The sequence below is a fragment of the Eumetopias jubatus genome, unplaced genomic scaffold, assembly GCF_037043125.1.
Source record: "Eumetopias jubatus isolate StellerSeaLion01/CBP00866 unplaced genomic scaffold, mEumJub1_p1.0 scaffold_1, whole genome shotgun sequence".
Lineage (NCBI taxonomy): Eukaryota > Metazoa > Chordata > Mammalia > Carnivora > Otariidae > Eumetopias > Eumetopias jubatus.
This window is the reverse complement of record NW_028274807.1, coordinates 111,914,040-111,938,641: the sequence shown is the minus strand read 5'-3', so window position 1 is coordinate 111,938,641 and position 24,602 is coordinate 111,914,040. Positions and strand designations below refer to the sequence as shown.

Sequence of the window (24,602 nt, the reverse complement as noted above, 5' to 3'; positions counted from 1 at the left end):
ACAGTATATCATTTAAAATATCTTTGATTGAAGGTGGGCTTTCATAACTCCTAACTAAAATATACGCATCTTTTATGGCTTCTCTAATTCATGCTCCATTTTTCAGGGAAGTAGAGGTGATTTTCAATAGGCAAACGAAACCAAACTATGACACTGGACATCAGGAGACTGGCACTTTCAGGGGGTGACGGGGGGTCTGGAAGAGAACAGGAAGGGTGTTTCTTGGAACTGGGGATGTCCTGTTTCTTAAAAGCTACTGGTGTAAAAATTTGTAAAAAATTCAAGCACTACGCTTAGGATCTGTATACTTTTCTACAAAAATTACACCTACTTTTTAAAAGTAATTAAGAGAGGGGTGCTTGGGTGGCTCAGTCTGGTGAAGCATCTGACTTCAGCTCAGGTCATGATCTCAGGGTCCTGGAATTGCGGCCGGATCAGGAGGGAGTCTGCTTGTCTCTCTCCCTCTGCCCCAACCCCTGCTTGTGCTCTCTCTCTTCCCCACCCTTAAATAAATAAAATCTTTTTTAAAAAGTAACTAAGAGGGGTGCCTGGGTGGCTCAGTCATTTAGCATTTGCCTTCGGCTCAGGTCATGCTCCCAGAGTCCAGGGATCGAGCCCCACATCGGGCTCCCTGCTCCGCGGGAAGCCTGCTTCTCCCTCTCCCACTCCCCCTGCTTGTGTTCCCTCTCTCGCTGTCAAATAAATAAAATCTTTAAAAAAAAAAAGTAATTAAGGGCGCCTGGGTGGCTCAGCTGGTTGGGCGACTGCCTTCGGCTCAGGTCATGATCCTGGAGTCACTGGATCGAGTCCCGCATCGGGCTCCCTGCTCGGCGGTGAGTCTGCTTCTCCCTCTGACCCTCCCCCCTCTCATGTGCTCTCTCTTTCTCTCTCTCTCAAATAAATAAATAAAATCTTTAAAAAAAAAAGTAATTAAGAGAAATTACTTCAACTTTTAAAAGTAATTTCTATAAAAGAAAAAGGGATATAGTTGCCATCTAGCAGAACCGTAAGAGTTAGCCTAAGATGTCTACAAGGAATAGAATTAGGTTTAATTTTTTACTTTGTTTTTTTTAAAAAAAAAAAAACAGTGCACAATAGGGGTGCCTGGGTGGTGCAGTTGGTTGAGCAACCTACTCTTGGTTTCCACTTGGGTGGTGGTCTCAGGTCATGGTCTCAGGTTGTGGGATCAAGCCCCACCTGGAGCCCTGCGCTCAGCGCGCAGTCTGTTTAGTCTCTCTCTCTCCCTTTGCTCCTCTCCCCTGCTCTCTAAAATGGATAAATAAATCTAAAAAAATACATAGTGCACAATATTTCATTTGAACAAACCAGTGTAAAAGAAAAATCACACCTGGGATAATTGAAAAAATTTGAGTACGTACTGGGTATTAGATGATATTAAGAAATTATGGTATGGGGCGCCTGGGTGGCTCAGTCGTTAAGCGTCTGCCTTCGGCTCAGGTCATGGTCCCAGGGTCCTGGGATCGAGCCCCGCATCAGGCTCCCTGCTCCGCGGGAAGCCTGCTTCTCCCTCTCCCACTCCCCCTGCTTGTGTTCCCTCTCTCGCTGTGTCTCTCTCTGTCAAATAAATAAATAAAATCTTTAAAAAAAAAAAAAGAAATTACAGTATGTATCTTGATATGATGCAGTAAGAAATTCACAAAATGATTTATGTTGTGTTGTCAAAATTTTTAACCTAATGTCATCCTTAGGAACCCATGGGGGATATTGGTTTAAGTCTTAAAAAAAAAAAAAAAGAAGTTAATGCTGTGAAAAAGAAACAATTGTAAGGAGGAGAGAGGGACACTGTTCACTGTTCTGAATCAAAAGAGGGACAGAACAACTAAAAGGCAGTATGTGAACCCCGACTGGATCCTGAATCGGGCACGGTGTGGGTACCCGCAACTAGGAGAATCTGAGTAAGGGCTGCATATTAGGTTATATTATTCAACTAAAGTTAATTTTCTTGGGTGTAAACATGGTATTTGTTATTGTCTAAAAGAATGTCCTTATTCTTAGGAGATGAATGATGAAGTATTTACGGTAAAATCTCATGTTACCTGTACCTTGCTTTTAAATGGTTTAGTAAAACCTGATGAGGAAACAGGATCAAAAAGACTCAATGATTTTCCCTCTGTTGCATGCCGACAGCAATGACTACCGCATTCTGCTTCCTAAAAGTCTCCATGCCTCCAGGATCCACCATGAAGGAGAGAGAAAAACTAAAATAGCATCTGAATGTACTCATGAATATCAGCATAAGCATCCTGAAGCTTAGTTGAAAATATAAATAAAAGAATATACACAGATGAAAGGTGGCAAAATGTTAAGAATCATTGAATCTAGATGAAGGAAAAATACACTCTCTAAACACTATTTCAGGTTTAAAAATGTTCAAAATGAAAAGGAAAGACTAAATCAATGTTAATTTTGTTAGGTATGAAAATGGTAATTTTGTTATGTAAGAAAATGTCTTTATATCTTAGAGATACCTATTGAAGTATCCAAGATTAAAATATATCAGTTATTTGCTTGAAAATACTTTTCACTAAAAAATATATGAAACAAATGTGGCAAATGTTAATCATTCTTAAATCTAGGTAAGGGGTATATGATGAGTCTTTAATACTGTTTTCTCTACTTGCATGTTTGAAATTTTGTATACTAAAATGTCAAAAATACCAAGTTCTGTGATATTCCTCCTCTCTTTAACAATAAAATCCTTCCCAAATCCTTTTGGTCTCGAGTTATCATAATAAATTTCAGTAGACTTCTTCCCCAATTAACTTTCAAAGTTCTTCATAAATTGGTAGAGCCTGGGGAGACACCATTAGTTTAGTGGACCTAGAATTCTCATTCTTTGTAAACAAAGTCAAATGGCACACTTCCCTCTCAACTCCAGTTATGACAGTAATTAGGGGAAGGGATGGTTAGTGTCCTAAAGGAAATACTCAAGTCTGTTCTGAAACCTGACAATTCTCTGGATGTTTTCCAAAGACAAGCCATCACATTCCTGCCCTGCTCTCTCAGATGCTACCATTCATAACACAGCAGCCTTCAGGAATTCTGTTTTTTCCTTCTGGATCATTCTCCATTGGGGAATTAGCTCCGGTACTTCCAATACCCTTGCCAGACCCCCAGAACCTAGCACCACAGGTGATCTGTAACCTGCTACCAGGACAGCACCTAGATCACCTTCGAAAAGGAGAACCCACTTCTCTGTAGTTCTCCAACCCTGGGAACCAAGCAACCGTGGATTTTAATCCAAAAGGCAACGGGTAGTGCAACAGGCCTTGGAGGGGGGCCTTGGAGGGGGACCTGCCCCTCTTATGCATTCTCTCTGTGGTTAGGACAACAGAGGGCAAAAGGCCCTCGGAGCAGTGTCTAATCCCATAGCCTCAGCCTCTGGGCTGTAATGCACAACAGGCAACGGTGTGGGCAGTGGGGCTAGAAAGAATCTGGCTGAAGCTCAGCTCTGCCACTTACTAGCTGACCTTGGTCAAGTTACTCAGCCTCTCTTTATTTCTTGGTTTCTTTATCTGTAAAATGGAGATAGCCAATGCTGGTTCATAGGTTTGTAAGGGGTGAGGGAAAACAGCTGAAGGTGGTCAAAAAGTATAGACTTCTAGTTATAAGTTAAACAAGTCACTGGGATGTAATGTAGAGTATGGTGACTATAGCCAACACTACCGTATTGTACATTTGAAAGTTGGTAGAGAGATTTTCAAAGTTCTCAGAACAAGAAAAAAAAAATGTGAAACTGTAAGGTGATAGATGTTAACTACACTTAGTGAGGTCATCATTTTTCTATACATCTATCAAATCATTACATTGCACTCCTTAAACTTACACAATGGTGTATGTCAATTATAGCTCAATAAAACTGGAAACCACTTCTAATTTTCAAAAAATTTTTAATGTTAAAAAGAAAAGAGATCTGGGACCAGACTCTGTTCTATTCCTAACTCCTATATTTAATACTTGCATAAACTTGAGCAAGTTACTTAAGTGCTCCGTGAATCCAAGTCCCATCAATACCCGTGACATACAAAGACCTTAAAACAAAGTCTGGCAGGTAGAAAGCCATCAATGAGCATTAGCTACCATTATCACTATTATTAGGACAAGAGTATTCCCCCCACAAAGCTTTCTTGAAATTAACGTTACTAAGGCAGCTAAGGCTTTTAGCCCTAATGTCTGCACATCATAATTGTTTATAAATATTTGCTATTATTATTGGGTTTCCCAATAACTCTGTTAGGTAAGCAAGGCCGGTGTTAGCATTTTACTGATGAGGAAACAGGATCAAAAAGACTCAATGATTTTCCCTCTGTTGTATGCCGACAGCAATGACTACTGCATTCCACTTCCTAAAATTCTCCCTGCCTCCAGGATCCACCATGAAAGAGAGAGAAAAACTAAAATAGCATCTGAATATTAGCATAAGTATCCTGAAGCTTAGCTGAAAATATAAAATAGCGGGTGGCTGGCTGTCCCAGTAGGGAAAGCGTGTGACTCTTGATCTCGGTTTGAGCCCCACATTGGGGGTAAAGATTACTTAAATAAATTAATTTAAAAAAAAAGAAAAAGAAAATATAAAATACTAAGTGCTGGGAAAAATCACAGACTGCCCTGAGAAAGATGCTGGGAAGATGTGGACACAAGTGTACTTTGTCCTATTCCAAGTTTATGCTGGTTTTTAAAATCACATTTTAAATGCACAGAGAGGGGCGCCTGGGTGGCTCAGATGGTTAAGCGTCTGCCTTCGGCTCAGGTCATGATCCCAGGGTCCTGGGATCAAGTCCCGCATCGGGTTCCCTGCTCCTTGGGAGCCTGCTTCTCCCTCTGCCTCTCTCTCTGTCTCTCATGAATAAATAAATAAAATCTTTAAAAAAATATTTTAAATGCACAGAGAGAGCATCCTTTGAAAAGTAAGTTTGTCACAAGTGTTTTTGGAAAGTGAGTGATTATTTTCCCTAAAGTAATAAGCCCCCCTTATCAATGCTATTGTAGATGCGGATTTTTCTGTACCTTTTTAACTGAAAATAATCAGCATCTGTATTCAAGAGTCCATGCCTTCGGGTGGGTGCTGTTGGTCCATCTCAGGCACAATGATGGTCCCAGAACATGTTGACAGTGCCTAACACAGGTGCTGCTGCCTGACCTATAGTGGACCAGGAAGGCCATCATGGCAAATTCTCCCAATAGATGCTTCATCTCATCTCTGTTTCTCAGTAGCATGTCGGATGAGAAGCTAACAGGGCAAAACTCACAGCACAATGCCAAAGTCCAGAAGACAGCTCAAGAGCATCTTCTTGAAGCTATGAGTACTAGCTACCACCCAGCTGTTGGTCTCCTATAGAATCTCAAGAATTTCACTTGCACCATTATCTCATTTAATACAATAATCCCGCAAGGAGAAATTATTATCCCCACTTTATGAATGAGGAAACAGAGGTTCGAAAAGCTGACGAGAGACTTGCCTGAAGCCCCACAGCTCATAAATAGTGTAGGAATTCAGACCCAGGTCTGCCTGGCGCCAAAGCCAAGCACTCCTGAAATTTTCTTTAATCTTCTTGTTAGTGTCCCTTGGAAGAAAAAAAAAAGAAGATACTCAGAATCTTAAGAATCTGAATCCAAAATTAAAAGAAAATAAATATTTTTAAGAATTAAGCCCAGCAGAGTCCAAGAATTCCCCCATGGGCTCTGTACGGAGCAAGACATCACTTTCCAAACAAATGCAGGCGGCGGGGTTCCCGCCCCTGCACTCTGCTTAACACGGAGCATGTTGCCTCCTGCGTGGTTCGCGGGGCCATCCACAGTGGTGACCACAGCCTCAGGTCCCCTACCAGGCATCCCCGGCCACCTCCCTACTCGGACATGAACATTCTCAGGTCCAGTAATACCTGGGGAGGTGGGTGAGGTATTAAAAGACAGAGAGACACAGAAGGACACACACACACACACACACACACACACACACACACAGAGAGAGAGAGAGAGAGAGAGAGAGAGAGAGAGGAAAATAGGAAGGCGGGAAGCGCTCCCTCTCACTAAGGAATGTGATTCCAACGCTGAGCAGCAAGGGGGAGAAAAGCAGTTGACAGCCATTATATAGCGTCTGAAGTTGGGCTGCAATTCAAGAAAAGTAACCCAAACTGTAGCTACTGCCTTTGTGCCACAAAGCTGAATTTGTAAACCTTGCATTTAGATAAATTTATGTTTTCCACATTTTTGTTCTCTTTTACCACCCAACTGGCAGGCTTTCTTCCAGACTTGATCTTCAAGGAGCTAAAACTCCACTGAAAGGGGAAAGCTGCTGGGAGCGGAATCATTCAGGAATTTTTTCTTCCCCAGCAAAATAAAATATAGATGGGTGTTTTTAATCACTGTGACCTTCAGTGGTAGATCTGACCTGGGGGGGGGGGGAGTAAGGCTTCATGACATTTTTTGCCTATACTATCCCTATAATTTTGTATATACAAGAAGTTAGCTTTTTTAATTAACAAAAATGAATAAAATGTTGATAAATTCTTGGTATTATAGTGACACTTAGGACTATCAAAGCCAGGACTCTAATATTTAACTTTTGAGCCCTTGAGGAAAAAATACATTTAAATAAACTTTTCCATATATAAGGACTAACAGTTATACTTCCAAATGCAGACCACAGATGGGTCTTGCAAAGATGTTCCAAACACAGATCACCTGCCTCATTCCCATCAAGCTTTGTACAACTTGAGTAAATATACTGATAATTAAAATATCGGGATTCTTTAATATTCACCCAAAATACATCCCAGATATCTCTGGCAACTCTCTAGTCATTGACTACAACAACCATAAATCATGCAGCATCTATCGTTTCCCAATAAACTCCCATGTTCCTCAAACTGCTTGTGTTACCTAAAGCCCTCAGGGAACCTCTGGAACAGACCAGATTTGCAGGTATCTTTGGGGCAGGCTCCCTCCACTGAATACATGGTTTTATTATTAGTATCCAGCAATTCATCACTTATCAGAAAGGCTGCACTTCTCAAAAGCTATTTTCAAATACAACTTTTAAAATCAAAGTACCTTTTTCCTTTCATTTTCACTATGATCAAAGAACTTACTCCTAGGAGACAAAAATGTATGCATCATTCCATACACACCTAGGATGTTAAGAAATGGAAAAACCAGGGGGCCTGGCTGGTTCAGGTGGTAGAGCAACCAACTCTTGATCTCAGAGTCCCGAGTTCAAACTCCACATTGGGCATGGAGCCTACTTTTAAAAGAAGAAGAAGAAATGGAAAAAACCTTAGAAACCATCTAATCTAACCTCCTTGTTAATTTCTCATCTGCTTCATTGTGCCACATTCCCAAGAGACAGCAAGAAGCACCAGGATGACATTCATCTCACAGAGCATCTCAACCCACCCCACAGAAGAAAGAGAATGTGACTTGGGCATAAGTATTGTTTTCTGGGTGCCAGACCTGTGGACCTCTCCAGTTTTCCATTGTTGAGGGCTTTGTTCTCCTTTTTGTCCGGTTTTCCACTGTGAAGAGGGCTTTGTTCTCCTTTTTGAGGACCAGCATTATCATGGTGGCTAGTGGCCACAACCAAGTTTTAGTTTTTGCTTATTTTTATAGAGTGGAAAAAAAAAGATCACCCTATTATTAAGGATAACTCATTACATATGGACTTTTAAATTACTGTTTGTATATAAGAGCATTTTAATGATATTTGCACTATAAAATTATCTTTAACTGACCAACCAATTTTCAGTCACACTCCACTGATGTTCTGTTCCTGCCATGTTTGGTTAATGTCATGATATAAGGTAAGGATTCCAAAACTGCAATGACCAAGGTCTACCATAGGAATCTTGTTCAGAAATTAACATCACTCTGCATAGTATGGACTTATAGATTAAAAGCTTGGTATTGGAAGGAAGATTTCATTCAACAAAGTTAATAGGGTGGGAAAGACAATGGCTCTAATTAGCAAATGGATTATTCTTAGACCTTTTACTAGTTTCAAAAGGATAAGCTTATTGGTTCCCATGGCAGAAAATATAGAACAAATAACCAGGTTAATCACTGAAGTTCAAAAAAAAAAGTTGGCCCGCAATGGTTGTCAAGGCTCTGTGTCCAGGAAATCCCGCCAGACAGGCACTGTTTGCAAATGGCTGGGAAATATGGTCCATTGCCATCAAAAACAGATGAAAAGCAGGATTTGGTTAAAAGAGTGAGTCTTTGCCCAAGCAAACCTTTCCAAAATAAAGAAACAGTGTATGCTGGCTGCCAGCTGACCTTGGCTGAAAAGAGGGGACAGTCCCGCACTGGTGCTCATTATACTCAATCTCAATACTATTAAATGGTGTTGAGTGGAAATAAGACTTAATCAAGGGAAGACCCTGCCAACTCTGACAGTGTTGGTAATATCCCAAACTAAAATACTCGGATTCTCATTAAATCAGATTTTTTTAACTTAAATGCAAAATACACAAATAATAGATAATATCTATTCTACTGTTAACAGAAACTATAATAATACAAGGAAGGATTTAGGTATGTGTTCAAAAACATCAAAATCCTAAGAATTTTCAAAATATCCTTAGAATATCTTTAAATAGCAACAAGGTATATATTATACAGAGTAATAAAATAGGAAAAGAGATTATTAATAGTAATATCTTCAAAAAGTAATGTCATTATTAAGAATCAATAGTAGTACTCTAAGTCTACCTGTAACAGTCTCCTATGGGAATATAACTGAGTTAATATATGTAAAGTGCCTAGTACATAGTAAGCACTGTGTAAGTATTAGCTATGCTAATAAAGTCACAGGGCCAAAAGGGAAAAGAGAAGCCAGCCTGCCAACTTCCTTACCCCACTCCTAACACAAGTGTACCCTCTTCATCCCTCTAAGAAGCTCAAGCGAGGACCCCATCCTCTGTCCCTGACCCTCTATTCACCTATAATAAGCATTAACTATACCTCATGAACTTGACTCCTTCCTTTATTCCTTGATAGAAGTAAGGCCACCTTCCCCAAGGCAGGAGCCAACCTGGAGAGTACCCATTCGATACATTAAGTGAGGTTCAAATAAAGTATTTCCATAAGTTATGAAACCGCCTATTTAAAATTCCCATTATAAACTGCTTGACCAAAAGAATATGGTGCCAGTTTCCAAGCTTAAGTTTTAAGAAACTCACAGCTTCCACTTTCTGTCTCTTGAAATACTCATTCTTTGAACCCAGTCACCATGCCATAAGGAAGTTCAAGCAGTCAACCGAGAACCAAAAGGAAAGGAACTGATATACCCAGCTGACAGCCAACACGAGCCATGGGAGTGAGTTGCCTTGAAAATGATTCCCTGAGCCCCAAATCAAGCCTCTCCAACTGGCACTATATGGAGCAGAGATGAGCTATTTCTGCCTAGCTGTGTCCAAACTGCAGATCTGAGCAAAATAAATGATTGATGTTTTAAGCCCAAAAAAAAAAAAAAAAATCACATTATCTCAGTAAAACATAAAGCCTGCTCAGGTTCTAATTAATCAACATTTCTGAACTCAAAAATACATAGATTTAAGAGGTGGGTACTTTCCTTCAAAAGAAGCAATCAGAAAAGGACCAGAGATGATTATTTCTCCTTTTCCTAAAACTGCAAGGTCAATCCTCCCTTGAGAACTTTCCCATGGTTAATACCTAATACTTACCTAGTTAACCAGCCCAAATACCCCCAAACCAATACATGCCCCGATTCTTCATCCTATAATGTCACTGAAAAAAAGTGGCATGACCTAGGATATGAAAAAAATTTTTTTTCTAGGTTTTTTTTTTTTTTACAAGATCCTGTTCCTTGTGTACCTTTTAAGAATCCTCCAATCTACTTGAGAAATAAGACATACATGTTTCTAACACTCAGCAAACAGTCCTAAAGGCAGGATGGCAAGTAAGCAGCCATGTAAGCATATGGAATGGTGTGGATGTCTCAATACAGAGGGAATTCAAGGTCAGCAGGATGAGAGAGATGAGGTGCATTATACTTGCAGCTACATTTATCCAGAGAGATTTATACTAGTGGTTGTGGTGGGTCTCATTTCTATCAGATTTTAAACTCCTTTTGAACCTGGCCCACATCTAATCTTCACATTCACCTCTAACAACCACAAACCAGGCTCCACCAGAAAAACTATCAGTATGCATTTTGTAGACACTACAATAGTACTGGGGGGGGAGGGGGCGAGGGAAAAATTAAAAAGTTTTCCCACAGGAGAAAACTGCATCTATGTAGGGTTCAGCAGGAATGTTAGGAAAAGTCAAGGCAAAGTCCAGTTAGAATTTTTCATTCCCAAAGTCACAGTATAAAAGGATATAACTGTCATATTCTTCAATGAGTATTTGCATATACTTTTGCTAACAACTATTTGGGGATGAGCTAAGGATTTGGATTAAAGGATAAACAAAGGCGGGCGCCTGGGTGGCTCAGTTGGTTAAGCGACTGCTTTCGGCTCAGGTCATGATCCTGGAGTCTCAGGATCGAGTCCCGCATCAGGCTCCCTGCTCAGCAGAGTCTGCTTCGCCCTCTGACCCTTCCCCCTCTCATGTGCTCTCTCTCTCATTCTCTCTCCCTCTCTCTCAAATAAATAAATAAATAAATAAAATTTTAAAAAAATCCTCAACTTCCTTAAAAAAAAAAAAAAAGGATAAACAAAGGCTGTGGACTAAGGCAGCCCGAGACGGGACGATGCTTTCAGTAGCAGCAACCTTCCCTCCCTCGTTTCACTCGGAGCCCTGGGAAACTGAAATCCCAGCAGGCACACTGTCCTAAGTGCCTGGAGACCTCCTGACTCAATCTCAAAGACTTCAAAGGTATGAAGCACAAGATCTCAGCAGATACTTCAACTCCAGCACTGGTGCATGACTGTAACACAACTTTTAAAGGACCACGAAACTCCTTAAATAGGAGTTTCATATTTTCTTCCTTGCTTAAATCGACCACGCTGGTGTTTAGATAATTTATGAGGAAAGGCTAACTTTAAATAGTTATTATTAATAATTATTTGATTATATATTATTAATTTTATTAATAGAATTATTATTATTATTGTTATTGTTATTGTCCAGCTTCATCCAACTCCAGGCTTCAGCTGTAAAAATCTATTCTCAAACTGCAAAACCTATTAACTTTGGGCAAGCATTTTTAAAATCCGACAAGAGTCCCTGAGTCAATAATTTGGTTCTTCTTAGCTGGAGGAGCCAATGTCACTGGCGACCTGCCCCTCTGGGTCCCGGTCCCCAACCTCACACACTGCCCTCATCACTACCACTCTGCTGGCTTGCCACCAAGTCCTCAAGAATGATTTACTAAGTTCAGTCAAGTAACTAGATTCTATGAAATAATAAAAGGAAAATGGAGTTCATGACTGAAATCAAGCTGGGTGGAGACATAGAGGGTCTTTTGTTAACGACTGTACAAGGGAATGCAAATGAAGACAGGCCTCACAAGGAATTCTGACATCTTAATGAAGATTTATGAAGAATTTTTGGCATGTAAACCTCAAATGCAATGAGAAACAGTCACATAAAAATACTGTTTTGTGATTTCTTTTGCTTAAAAACAATTCAAAAGACGGTTCCTTCATAATAATCCTAATAATTGAATTGTGAAGGGTTTTTCCTTCTGTTCCCTACTCTAATTACACTCCCCACCCCCCAATTATGCTCCGCTGTTTCTTCTTTCTCTGGTTAACTGTGAAGTGGTATAGCTCATCAGCTTGCCCTAAAGCTGCGAACTGCGCCACTGATGAAATCATGAGAGTGATTCGATTTCTCTCTTCCACATTGAAAGTTCTGTGTTAACACAGTTTTCTTTGTTCATGTTCTTAGTAACGCAGAAAATCAACTGACATTTTCCCCTAATAATGATTGGATTATGAGATAATGTCAATGAAAAAAAATGCTGCCATGGTAAAATGCTTTACTGGTGCCACATAAATGTCATATAAACAGCATGCGAAGCAGTACACATCTCAGTAAGGAACACATTTCCCACAACCAAGGTCAGTGATGGTATTTTGCCACAGTCATGGGTTTTATGTTGCATTCATAATACACAGGGATAATTAGAGAGAGTAAGTTCATGACACATATTCATGGGCAGATTTTTTCTGAACTTTGTAAGCCGTAATAATATTGCTATAGTAATAATGCTATAAATAACATATGCAAAGTATTTTCACATTTCCTAACATGTGAAGCATTTTTGCTTTTGATCCTCCTAATACTTATTTCGTGCTCCAACCCTGGAAGATTAAGTATTATCATTCCCACTTTCCAGATGAAGAAACAGGATTGGAAGTTAAATAATTTGCCTAAAATCATGCCGCTAGACCGTAGCTGAGACCCCGCTCCCTGGGATGGGCCCCTCATCACGGCTCACCGTGTGTAAGTTTCAGGGCAGCTTGGGAAGGGGTTTACCACAGGGCTTTGCAAGGGCACCAGTATAGGCTAGGCGTAGCTCTCTACGCCTCTCATCCAGAGGAGCCCCTTCGCTAAAAGAGAAGTGGGTCTCCCTTCCAACTCCTCAACTTTGAGCTGTAAATCAGAAAATGCAGGAAGTGAAGGAAGAGGTCAAAGAGCGAGCCCTGGGGCTTCCAGGAGCGCCAGGTGCTCCCCCTGTCACAGTTGCTGCTACAAGGGCTGCCTTAATCCCTAGTCCCTAGCCTAGCCCCATTCCTTCCAGCCCACATACTGACCAGCTGCTCCGTGCTTCTGTGTAAGGAGTGTCCGGGGGCAGATGTCAGGCAAGCCCAAGCCTCCTGGGCCTCCACGTGCTGCCCTTCCTGCTGAAGCCGCTGACCCACCCTCACACCCTCCCCCCACGTTTCCTAGATCAGACACCCTGGCAGGCCAGAAGGCAGGTGTGAGGACAGGTGCCAAGAGAAATCAGGCACAGGGAAAGGCCCGCACAGAAGCTGAGGCCATAAGTTCTGCATTCTCACCCACCAGGCACAGATGAGGAAATGTCAACGAAGGCTGGAGTTGCTGAGGCTCATGGTTACCTTATCCACCAGATTTCAGGGTATTCAAGTTCACGGAAAGGCTTTCGAGCCTACACAATGGAGGAGGAAAGGATCACTGACTGAAAAGACAAGTAATTCAGACAGAGGCAACAGCACTGCAAAGGTCCAGAGACTGGACAGAATATAGTAAGAACTGTGTGAAGTTCAATATGGCTAGAAAGTAGGAAGAACTGTAAGAAATTCAATATGGCTAGGAAGTAGGAGCTAGGTCACGAGGGCCTTGTAAGCTCGGTGATGGCATATGACTTCATCCTAAAGCCAAACGAGGACTTCAAAGCAGACAGCATGATACTGACACTTGTCTTTTAAGAAAATGACTCTGACTCCAGCATGGGAAATGAATCAGAGAGTAAGGCCATCCACCAGCAGGGAAATCAGTTAGAAAAGTCCTGCAGAAGCCTGAGCAAGAGATGCTGGTGTCCTAGACTAGGAACGAGTACAGGGAAATTCATGCAGAAGGACTGGATGTGATGGGTGAGGAAGAAATGCTGGGTGAAGTTCCGGCATGGGCAACATGTGCAAGCTCCAGAACAATGGGAGAGAAGCATGTTGGGGAGTGTCTACTTTGGACATGTTGCCTTTGAGGTGACCATGGCACACACAAGTGGACACGCCTAACAGACAAATGCACATAAGGGCCTGGAGCTCAGAAGAGAGATGTAAGCTGGGGTTTACACTGGGGACTTGTCTGCATACAGCTGCTTAAACCTTCTCCTAACTGAAATGTTGAGAAAGGCCACGCTGTAGAGACCCCATCAAGCCTCAGCCACTCCATAAAGCTGCTTTCTTATCACCAGTTCCTATTCTGGACTCCTTTCCTGAACTCAATGGCCTGTACAGTATCCCTGAGGTACTGGGGGAAAAGATCAGACAGGTGTAGAGACAGACAGACACTGTCATTGGTCACATATTAATTATTTCATGCGTATAAATTTTCCTGTCTCACCCACCTTTAAGCTGTTTAAAGACAAAGGTATCTAGTATACACTCTGGTTTTTCCAAGGCATCTCCTCAAAGAGTAATTGAACAAATCTAGCCAGCAAGTAATTATATATATTTCATGAAAGATTGAGACCCACAAAAGACACACAGAACCACAGGATGAGAAAACATCAAGATTTCTCACTAAATCACATGAGTAGCAGCTAAAAGTGGTAATTCTCTAACTGAAGTGCCCAGGCAAGAGGCAGGCTCTGGGGTCACACAAACCTGGGTTGGCATTCCAGCTCCAACACAGATAGAGATGAACTTTTGGGCAAGTTACTTAGGTTTCTGTGCCTCAAAAGTCTCCTCTGTGAGGGGAGGATGGACATACATACGCAAGTCCATGCATAGCGAGTGCTGAGTAAAGAGAGACAGGCGGTAAGTCTACACCTTCGTGTAGCTTACCGTCAGACAATGACAAATAATTACAGCTGTTCTGAAGAATTGGAACATAAAGCGCATATAAACAAGGGGATCCTTCTGTCCCCAGGAGGGTCAGGGACTGCTTAGGTAGCAGGGATCTTTTAGCATGAGACCTCTCAGGAATTAACTAGATGATACGGTTAGAGTGAGCAGAATCCCAAGGAGCGGCCAATGAATGTGTGAAATGTCTGAGGCCAGATTTAACTTTATTTTATTAGAAAAACTGAGAATGACCACTCTGACCAGAAGAACAGAAGGGGAGTGGTCTAGAGGGAAGTGATGAGGAGTGACAGCTTTCACTATATTTGGGTTATTCATTATTGTTATTATTATCATGCTATTATTATAATGGTTATTTTCTTTAGTTGTAAAGTCCAAGAACACCACCCTCTCATAAAAATAAACAAAATTTGTGACATCAAGGCAAAGCCATGAGAAAGCTTTAACAGGTACTACTAAGTATTTCCGGTTGCTTTTATTCTGCTCCCAATTTTTTTTTTTTTTGGTATTCATTTAATAAATGCATGTGGAATATTTTTATAAGGAGTATTGTGTACCACAAATATAAATTCACTATTACTGCTCTGAAGTCTGATTGTATGAATTAACTTAGGTGTCCTTTGAGAATCTGACAGTGATTTTCTAAAAGACCTATTTGATTGACCCTCCCTAAAGTTTTAAGTTAACTGAAGTGCTTTCCAAATTAGCTAACATAACTTAAAAGAATGAATTCATTTTCTGTCATTGAAGGATCAGAGTTATCTTCAATGATTAACAACTTTAGGAGACTAGGAAAGTCAACAAAGACCTGTGTGACTGTAAAATTTCCTCTGATAATTCAAAAACATTACTCAGAGATTTGTCAAGATAACTGAAACAAAAAAAACTTGAAAAACAAGTAGTGAGTAAGCAGACTCTTGTGAAAAGTAGAAATAAAACCACCCACTCATCATCTTTAACAAAAGATTCCATTAGAATATAAGCTTTATAGTCTAAAAAAATGAATTAAAAAAAAAGAGGGGCGCCTGGGTGGCTCAGTCTTAGGGTAAGCATCTGCCTTCGGCTCAGGTCATAATCCCAGAGTCCTAGTATCAAGCCCTGCGTGGAGCTCCCTGCTCAGGAAGGGAGCCTGCTTCTCCCTCTCCCTCTGCACCCCCCATCTCCGCTTGTGCTCTCTCTCTCAAACAAACAAAATCTTAAAAAAAAAAAAAAAAGAACCCAAGCTTTATAAGGGCCAACAAGGGGTGCTTGGGCGGCTCAGTCGGTTAAGCGTCTGCCTTGGGCTTGGGTCATGATCCCAGGACTCTGGCATCAAGCCCCGCATGGGGCTCCCTGAGCAGCGGGGAGCCTGCTTCTTCCTCTCCCTCTGCCTGCTGCTCCCCCTGCTTGTGTGTACTCTCTCTGTGTCAAATAAATACTCTTTAAAAAATTGTGTGTGTGTGTGTGTGTGTGTGTGTGTGTGTGTAGAGGTGAACAATTTGGTCCTCAATGCCTAGTCCAGTGCCTGGCACATAGTAGGTGCTCACAAAATACATTGCACTAATGAATAAATGAGGAACTGAAGTAACAGTGCAAATATTGGTATCTGATATTTTTGTTGAATTTTGAGTTATTCACAATTTTATTATTTTTAATAAATGTTTTCCAATGTATTGTTTTTTAAACTATAAGAAAGACTATTTTTCTGTTTTATACAATATAGAAAAATTATTCATTTGGAATACCAAAATACACATTTTTGTATTCTGACACCCCCCTCCATCCCCCTCTATACACACAACCACCACTGCCGCTGCCACGCCCTGTAGAGTTGGAACACCAAGATTTTTATTTATTTGAGAGAGAAAGAGCATGAGCTGGGGGCGGGGGGCCCATAGGCAGAGGGAGAAGCAGACTCCCCACTGAGCAAGAAGCCTGACTCAGGGCTCGATCCTAGGAGCCGAAGGCAGGCGCTTAACCACACTGAGCCACCCAGGCGCTCCAGAGCATATCTATTTCTCAAGAAATATTTAAATAATTTTTAGGCAGGTAAATTGTAATAAGTATCAGAAAAAAATAACTGGAACACAAGTGATAAAGGGTCTAAAATATTAAGATCTACATGAAGCCTTAGATGTCATCTGCTCCAACCTTATCATGTACCAGATGGGCAGCAGGCCCCAAATTCCCTGGACTTTGTATTAGTTGAACAAGGACAAGGACACCAGACTCGTAAAAAGTCATCCACATTCCACCAGGGATTTTCTTCACAAATCTGTGTTAACTAATCACATCAGACTATCTCTTAAAAGTATGAATATGCAATGTGTTCACTACTACACCCTCCCAGCCCCTTCCAGAAATTATCATGCAGATTCACCAGTATAGGGGTCAGCAAATCATGGCTGGTAGCCAAAGCCCACCCACACCCGTTTCGGCACAGTCAGCGAGCTAGGAATGGTTTTGACACTGTTAAATAATTTAAAGAAGAGAAAAGTCAAATAATATTTTGTGACACATGAAAATTCAGATATCTGGGGCACCTGGGTGGCTTAGTCGGTTAAGCGTCTGCCTTCGGCTCGGGTCAGGATCTCTGGGTCCTGGGATGGAGCCCCGCATCAGGCTCCCTGCTCTGCTCCCTCTGCCCCTCTTCCCCACTCATGCTCTCTCTCTCTCTCTGAAATGGATGAATAAAATCTTAAAAAAAAAAGAAAAGAAAATTCAAGTATCTGTGTCCACAAATAAAGTCTTACCGGCACACAGCCACCCTCATTTATATACTGCCTATGACTGATTTTGTTCTACAACAGCAGAGCTGGATAGTTGGGACAGAGACTATGCGGCCGGCAGAGTCTAAAACATCTTGTGATCCAGCCCTGTACAGAAAATGTCTGCCAACCCTTGGACGAGGAGATAGTTAATGTGACTTTGGTAGATTTCACCTTCCGAATGAGTCCGCCAACCAGCTGTAGTCACTCACATGCTATTTCCTCTTCTTTGATTACTGAAACTCCACAGCAAACTATTGTTTTTACCAGTTACTCAGAAAACAAAGATAAAAGTTTCCACAGAGGAAATAATAACCTTCCTTTTCCAAGGTCCGCATCTGCCTCACTTCCAGTGAAGTTAAAAGCAATGCTTCACTCACAAGTTTGTCTGTATCATTTTCCCCAACTGAATTCAGAGGAGTCACTTTTTACAATGAAGGATTCAGGGAGAAAGAAACAAAAAACAAAAAAATTAGCTAGATTAGCAAAAATGAATTTACACTAAGAAAAAAAAAGAATGTTTACTATCTGGAACTGAAAACATTTTTCTTTTCCTTTGGGATGCTAATCTTCTAATACTAAAATGTGAGAACTGCCCTTATATACTATGCATCTTCTAAAAATTGAAAATTACAATGTCCATGCTAAAATTTTCAACTTGGCCAATTTTCTGGATGAAAATAAAGCACCCAATTCATACCTGCTCAGTGTTGCAAATGATACTTAAGATGTAATGAATCTTTTGTTGGATTTTGTTTCACATTACTTTCCTCCACCAATATACAAAAGACTGCCTTGCAATGCATAAAGTAGGAAAATCCCATTCCCAGGGCCTTTGGAAATAACTTTAAGGGTGTCTATGTTCTCTTACATCATGACCCCAGCTGTTATGCTCCTGAAGTTACAAACGGCCACTCTTCGTTTTAACAGTACATTTAAAGAAACCTAATGTTAGTTCAACATGGGTAAACAGTCTCCAACACTGTATAAATAAAGAATTCTTTGAGTTGTAAATAGTAGTTGCTCAAAGTAGGGGAAGACTGGCTAAGAAAGACAGAGACAAGGGATGGACACACAGCTTACAGGGCCTCTTTTCTCCCTTTCCAAGCAGGGCAGGGAGAGGAAACAGGACGCCAGAAGTCTGGAAGAGCTCAGCCATCCATAAGGACACTAAAGTTGCCAACGCCTGAAACAAGCAGCCCTTCGGTCACCGTTCACTCGTTTGCCAACAAAACTCTCCTATACCTATACAACATCCAAGGGATTACAAAGAGCCAAAAGGCCTGACCTTTGCCAGTAAGAAACCTACTAATGCATGGGCGCCTGGGTGGCTCAGTCAGTTAAGCGTCTGCCTTCGGCTCAGGTCATGATTGAGCCCCTCATCGGGCTCCCTGCTCAGCCAGGAGTCTGCTTCTCCCTCTCCCTTTGCCCGCCGCTCCCCCTGCTTGTGCTCTCTCTCTCTCTCTCTCTCTCTCTCTGTCAAATAAATAAAATCTTTAAAAAGAAGGAAAGAAAATTACTAACGCAGGTTAAGGTAAAATGGGTGCAGAACCAATAAAGGCTACGCAGTAGACAATGACATATGCCAGGGGTTGGCTAACTACAGCCTACAGGTCAAGTCCAGTTGGCAGCTTGTTTTGGTAATTAAGTTTTATTGGAATATGGCTACACCAGGTCATTTATGTTTTGTCCCTGAATGTTTTCATGCTACCGTGGCAGAGATGAGGAGATACAAGGAGACTGTGTAGTGGGCAAAGCTGAAATATTTGCCATCTGCTATCACATATTCATATATACTATCTGAAATACTGGAGGGGTTGCCACATGGACTACATTCGAGACTAGAAGTTCAATAATCGAACGCCAAATAATCAAAGAGAAATGCTTTTGTTGGAAACTTCCTTGCCACACCTGAACCGTGGCCTGACAGCCGCATTAACTAAAGCTTGGTGCTACTCCAAATCTAGATCAAAGATCAAGAGTTTGAGGTAAACTCATTCTGTGTTTCAGTGAGCTGTGATCAATACCCATTGTTTTGTTACAACAGGCACTAGGCAAATGTTCACATGGATTAACTTGAACCCATTATAGACAAAAACAAAACACCTACCAATAATCACCCTGGCAGTTGGATCATTTCACCTTGCACTGGAAAACTTAGGATCCTTAAGAGAAATGCACTGTTAATAATTATTTTCCCCCCTGTCACTCTGTATAGGCAAGTACACGATAAACAGGGTTTGAATACGTCCCTTAAAAACCCCAGTTGCCTGCCAATTGAGTAATATCTTCTTTTCAGGGAAGTGCCATAAAAGAGATTCTAATACCTCTGGTCGCTAAGTATTTCCTATGGAAGAGGATATGAGGCCATAACAGTGAATTTCTCCACCAGCAGGATATTCAGTGTGATGAGTAAATTAGCAGGAAAACAGTGGAGTTGCTTCCCCCACCATTTGTCATTCCAGAGGTCAGAGTTCCACAATCACCGAGTTCGTATCAATAAATGGCTCTTCTCAACCCCTTCCTCATGTCTCTCCACTCCGATCCCACCTCCACGGATCCCCCGGAACACCTCTTCCTACACAATCTTTAATGTTTTGTTTCTTTAACTACTTGTTTTACTTAAGCCTGTCTAGGGTCCTCTGTAACTAAATTATTTCTCTTATAGTTAACTTCAGAACAGATAAAAGTTCTAAAGCAGACATGAAAATCATTTTGAAAAACATAGTAATTCTTCTGTCAAGGTCGGGGTGGGTAGGCTGGAGGCAACGCAGAGATGCATTTGTATGCTTTCACAATAGAAGAAGGAACTAAGCCGGCTCTCTGAGGCCCCTGTCCCAGTCATTCAGCTAAATGTCCTGTCTCCCAGCATCCGCTACCTCCTAGCCTTTCCCAATACCCATCTCTTGAAGCCAGAGCAGAAGGCAAATCGGGAAAAGTGAGGGCCGAGGACAGAATAGAATCAAGTATGAAAAGGAAACACAGCTTAGGGGACTGGCCTGGGAAGCAGGGTTAACAGTCCTCCCACTTGGCCTGAGGAGATGATGTCATGAAGGCAAGCATCACTCCCCACCACCAGTAACAAGCAAACAGGCAAGAGACAGGGACCAAGTACAGGGCTGGAGATAAGCAGTAAGACAAGGGTAAAAATTTAGTAGTTAAGAAAAAGTATCTACCTTACCCTGACATACTCACGTCAATACAGTTAGTCTCTACTCTATGTACGCCTACTTTTACTTTGGTAATATATACTCTTATATTACTCTTTTAACAAGCAAATAATCTAGGCTCATGGTGAAAAAAAACTGTAAAAGTACAGAGAAACAAAAATGAGAGAGAAAGGTGAATGGATGGGAAAAAAAAAAAAAGGCAAATCCACCAAGAGAACCCACTGCTAATATTTCAGTATTGTCTTCCAAACTTATTCTTGCTTACGTGTCTTTTGAGGGGGTCTTTCTTGAACTGCTTTCAAACATCAGATTTTACTTTAATTCCATCCGGAAAAAATCAGTTCTTCTGAGAGCTATCACTGACATACTTCTCAAAGGCAACAGCATTGATGACTAAGAATTTCTTTCCATCTAGTGTCATATAATTTGGTTCTATGCTTTTTTTTCAAATTAATAAGGCCATTTTGACCCAGAAGTCTTTTACAAACAACATGAACGTCTTTCAAAAGGAGACATCAGAGTGACAGCTTAGGTGATGGATACTGGGGGGGGGGATTCATTATACCAATCTAACAGTATTACGTTACGTTTGAAATCTTCCATTATAAAAAATGCTTTGTACATGCACCTAAGTACTGTTTTATGTGCAGACTAGTATGTGAAATACACTAAATGAAATAAACAAAACTTTTACTTTCAAAGTGCAACTCTTGAATAAAATATCCGCAAGCAACCTAAGTGCCCATCAATAGATAAATGGATAAAAAAGATATGGTATATATATATATATATATATATACAATGGAATATTACTCAGCCACAAAAAAGAATGATATTGCCATTCATGACAACATAGATGGACCTAAAAGGTATTGTGTTAAGTGAAATAAGTCAGAGAAAGACAAATACCACATGATTTCACTTACATGTGCAATCTAAAAAACAAAACAAATGAAAAGCCAAACAACAACAAAGAAGAAGCAGACTCATAGAGAACAAACCGGTGGTTGCCAAAGGGGATATGGGAAGGGTTGACAAAATGGGTGAAGGGGAATTAAGAAAAAAAAAAAAAATGCTGTCATTTATATTTATATACTCTGGGAATCTTACCAATACCAGAGCACCCTATGGAACCCACTCCAACATAAACAACAAATAAACAAAAACAAAACCCACCAGGATTCAACTGCCCCCAAAATATGAAATTTATGACCATTCAGGTTTTCTACCATGACTGACTTCCTCTGTCTATGCATGTTTTTTTCTCGGAATAATTAGCCACCTAGAACCTCAGTATCAAAGATGTCATAAAGCCTTGGCTTGTTTCTAAGACTTCTAGGTTATTATCATTTCTTTTGCTATTAGAAGACATTAAGAAATGGAAAGCAAGGATGTTTTCAAAAAAAAAAAAATGCAAATATCTTCTCATTTAATGTAGAAACACCTAAAACTCAGCTGGGAAACTTAAGACACCGAGTCTGCCATTTTTAAGAGTTTCTTCTTTGGCCCACTGATTTCTCAGACTCTTATGTGCAAAATTATAACCTATCTGGAATTTGCTTTAAAATAATTTAGCTGGCAATTGACCGTTAAAAACTTTAAAATATTTTTAAGAGAGAAAACAGATTGATGAACAAGAATGCTGGGTCACCTGGGTGGCTCAGTCAGTTAAGCAGCTGCCTTACGCTCAAATCATGATCTCGGGCTCCCTGCTCAGCCGGGAGTCTTCTTCTTCCTCTCCCTCCCGCTCCCCGCCCCCACCCCCCCACCCCCGCCCGTGCACACGCACTTAAATAAAATCTTTAAAAAAAAAAAAAAGAATGGCAGAATGCTGATAGCTGCTCAAGTGGGGTGATGATGGAGTACATGGGAATTGATGACACTGTTCTACTTTTCTAATACGAAGTTTTTCTTAAATCACTGTGAAAATACTACTCCTACCATGAATATGTCTTTTATAATCAGTGTAAAGATTATTAAGCTTTGCTGGAGTGGCTACTATGTGCCCAGCACTGTTCCTAGCACTTTATACTCATGCCTCATGACATGCCTGCTTAGTAGGTGTTATTGGTCCCGGTTTGATGTCTTAAGACACTGAGACCCAATGAAACAAGCAACGTGGCCAAGGACCCAAGGCAATCGAGATGGAAGAAGGAGATCAGCCACACCATGGAGGTATCTGCTACACATATTGTTTGGTCCCTTTATAAATATTATTGTACGTGAGCATGTCTATTTCATTGTCACTTGCAGTATTTTAGTGCATCCTGTTTTTCTAGAAAAATGAATCAGCCTCTCTCTGTTTATCCAAGATAACAAAACAAAACAAAAAGGCCCGAGAACAATATTAGTCTGATGGAGGCCATCCTGACTGTAAAAGGAAACGTCCCTGAGTCAATATCCTCAGTGAGAGACATCCCTTCATAAAATAAACCAGGAATATTCCAACAGGGTTCAAATAAGCATAAACATCCACACCGTTCAGTGGAAGCTATACTGTCTTGCACTCCCCAACTGGCATTTTCACTGTTTTTCCCATGTCATCTCAGATTTAGTCCATGAACTCTATTCCTCAAATGGCTCTGCTTTCAAGCTTCTACAAGGTCTCTTTTCCTTCAACCAAGAGGACCTCTCCCCACCTCTCTTTTTTGCCTATCAAAACTACCCGATCCCTAAAAACCCAGCTCAGGAAGCATCCTCCTCTGTGGCCCCATGTAATTCCGTGGCTGGGACAAAGTGTTCCCTCCTCTGTACTTCCCCAATAAGATGGCTGTCATCTCTTTTAATGAATTTCCTTCAACTGCCATGTATTATGATTAGCCATTTTCATATTTCTCTCTAAAACTCGCTGTCAATTATTTAGGGCAAAAGCCATGAATTGATTTATTACCCTCCACAGTCCCAGCAGCTCAGTGTGGAAGGAGAAGAAAGAAGGAAGGAGGGAGTAAATGTTGCTTTATACGTATAGGCCAGAAATGAGTCTAGTAAGGGCATGAGGCCCTAAAGTCACCAAGCAAAGGCAAAACTGATGTAGGAAAACTGCTTTTGAAAATCTAACTGAACATTTTAGTTTGCTGTGCCATTTTTAAACATTCTATCTCTTAATAAAGTCAGCACACCCAGTTTTCCCTCCAGCTTTAGGACAGACAGCTGGGAAGATAATTGGCTTGCACTTAGGCACCATATTGTGGTCACACTCCGAGGGTCTCCTTGGAACCAAGATGAGCAGAAGGAAAAGCAGACTTACATCTCATTTCACACTCACTCCAGGGCATACATTCCTCGAGCCAGAGTACAACACTATGCAACCCATCTTCACTTCCTCTCTGTCCCCTCATCTGATGCACGCACAATGCAACTCCACTGTGTTTCTTCAAGTTCACAACTACTAGAGGCTAACGGATTTCCACGGATTAGGCGCTTTCATATTTCTCGCTGGCCTCAACCTAACAAAGGGTTTATTGGAAGCCCTTTAAAGTTCCATAAATCATAGCAATATTATTCATGAACTCTAAAAACCTCTCCCATGGAGATGAAAATATACGTAGAATATTCCACCACTGGATAAATGAAAATAACTATTATGACAATACATGTACACAGAAAAACCTGTAAGGATATATACCACAGTGGACAATGGGTATTCAAATGGTGGGTTATGGGAGATTTCCCCCCTCATTAGATAACACTATAATTATTTTTTAAGTAATTTTTAAGAGTTACTTTATAAAGGCTACTATTAAGTTCTTACAGATGGACTGAAACAAGAGATTCGAAAGATAAAGTCTGTGTCCTTTGTAGGCACGTTCTTTCAGGCACTGAAGAATGGTATGAGGGGCTCCTCGAGCCAGTAGGCTGCCTGCCCAAGTTGGCCACAAGCCTGGGGCTACAATGTCATGCAGCCGACAGATACGTCCGGGCATGCTAATGGGTCAGCAGACACTTAGGCGCTAGTACCAAGCTGGGAGTGGGTGGACCGACCTCTGGAAGCATCCATCTGTGCCAGTCTTGGTGCCAGAGGCCCCATACATGTTTATCTCTAATCCTCACGATGACACCCAAGGCAGGCAAGAAGCTAGATAACTTACCCAAGTTCGCACAGCCAGAAAATGGCAGAGCCAGGGCTGGAAGCCAGGTAAGTCAGGCTCCAGAAAGTGCTCTGAACCAGTGGAGTACAAAGATGTGGTCCCCATGCATCTGGAGCTCAC

The 24,602-nt window shown here is 41.1% G+C and overlaps 1 protein-coding gene across 1 annotated transcript in view; it reads right to left on the bottom strand.

Moving 5' to 3' along the window:
• The window catches only part of WWTR1 (WW domain containing transcription regulator 1), a 130,350-nt gene that overhangs the window by 69,922 nt on the left and 35,826 nt on the right, over positions 1–24,602 (bottom strand). The window lies entirely within an intron of this gene.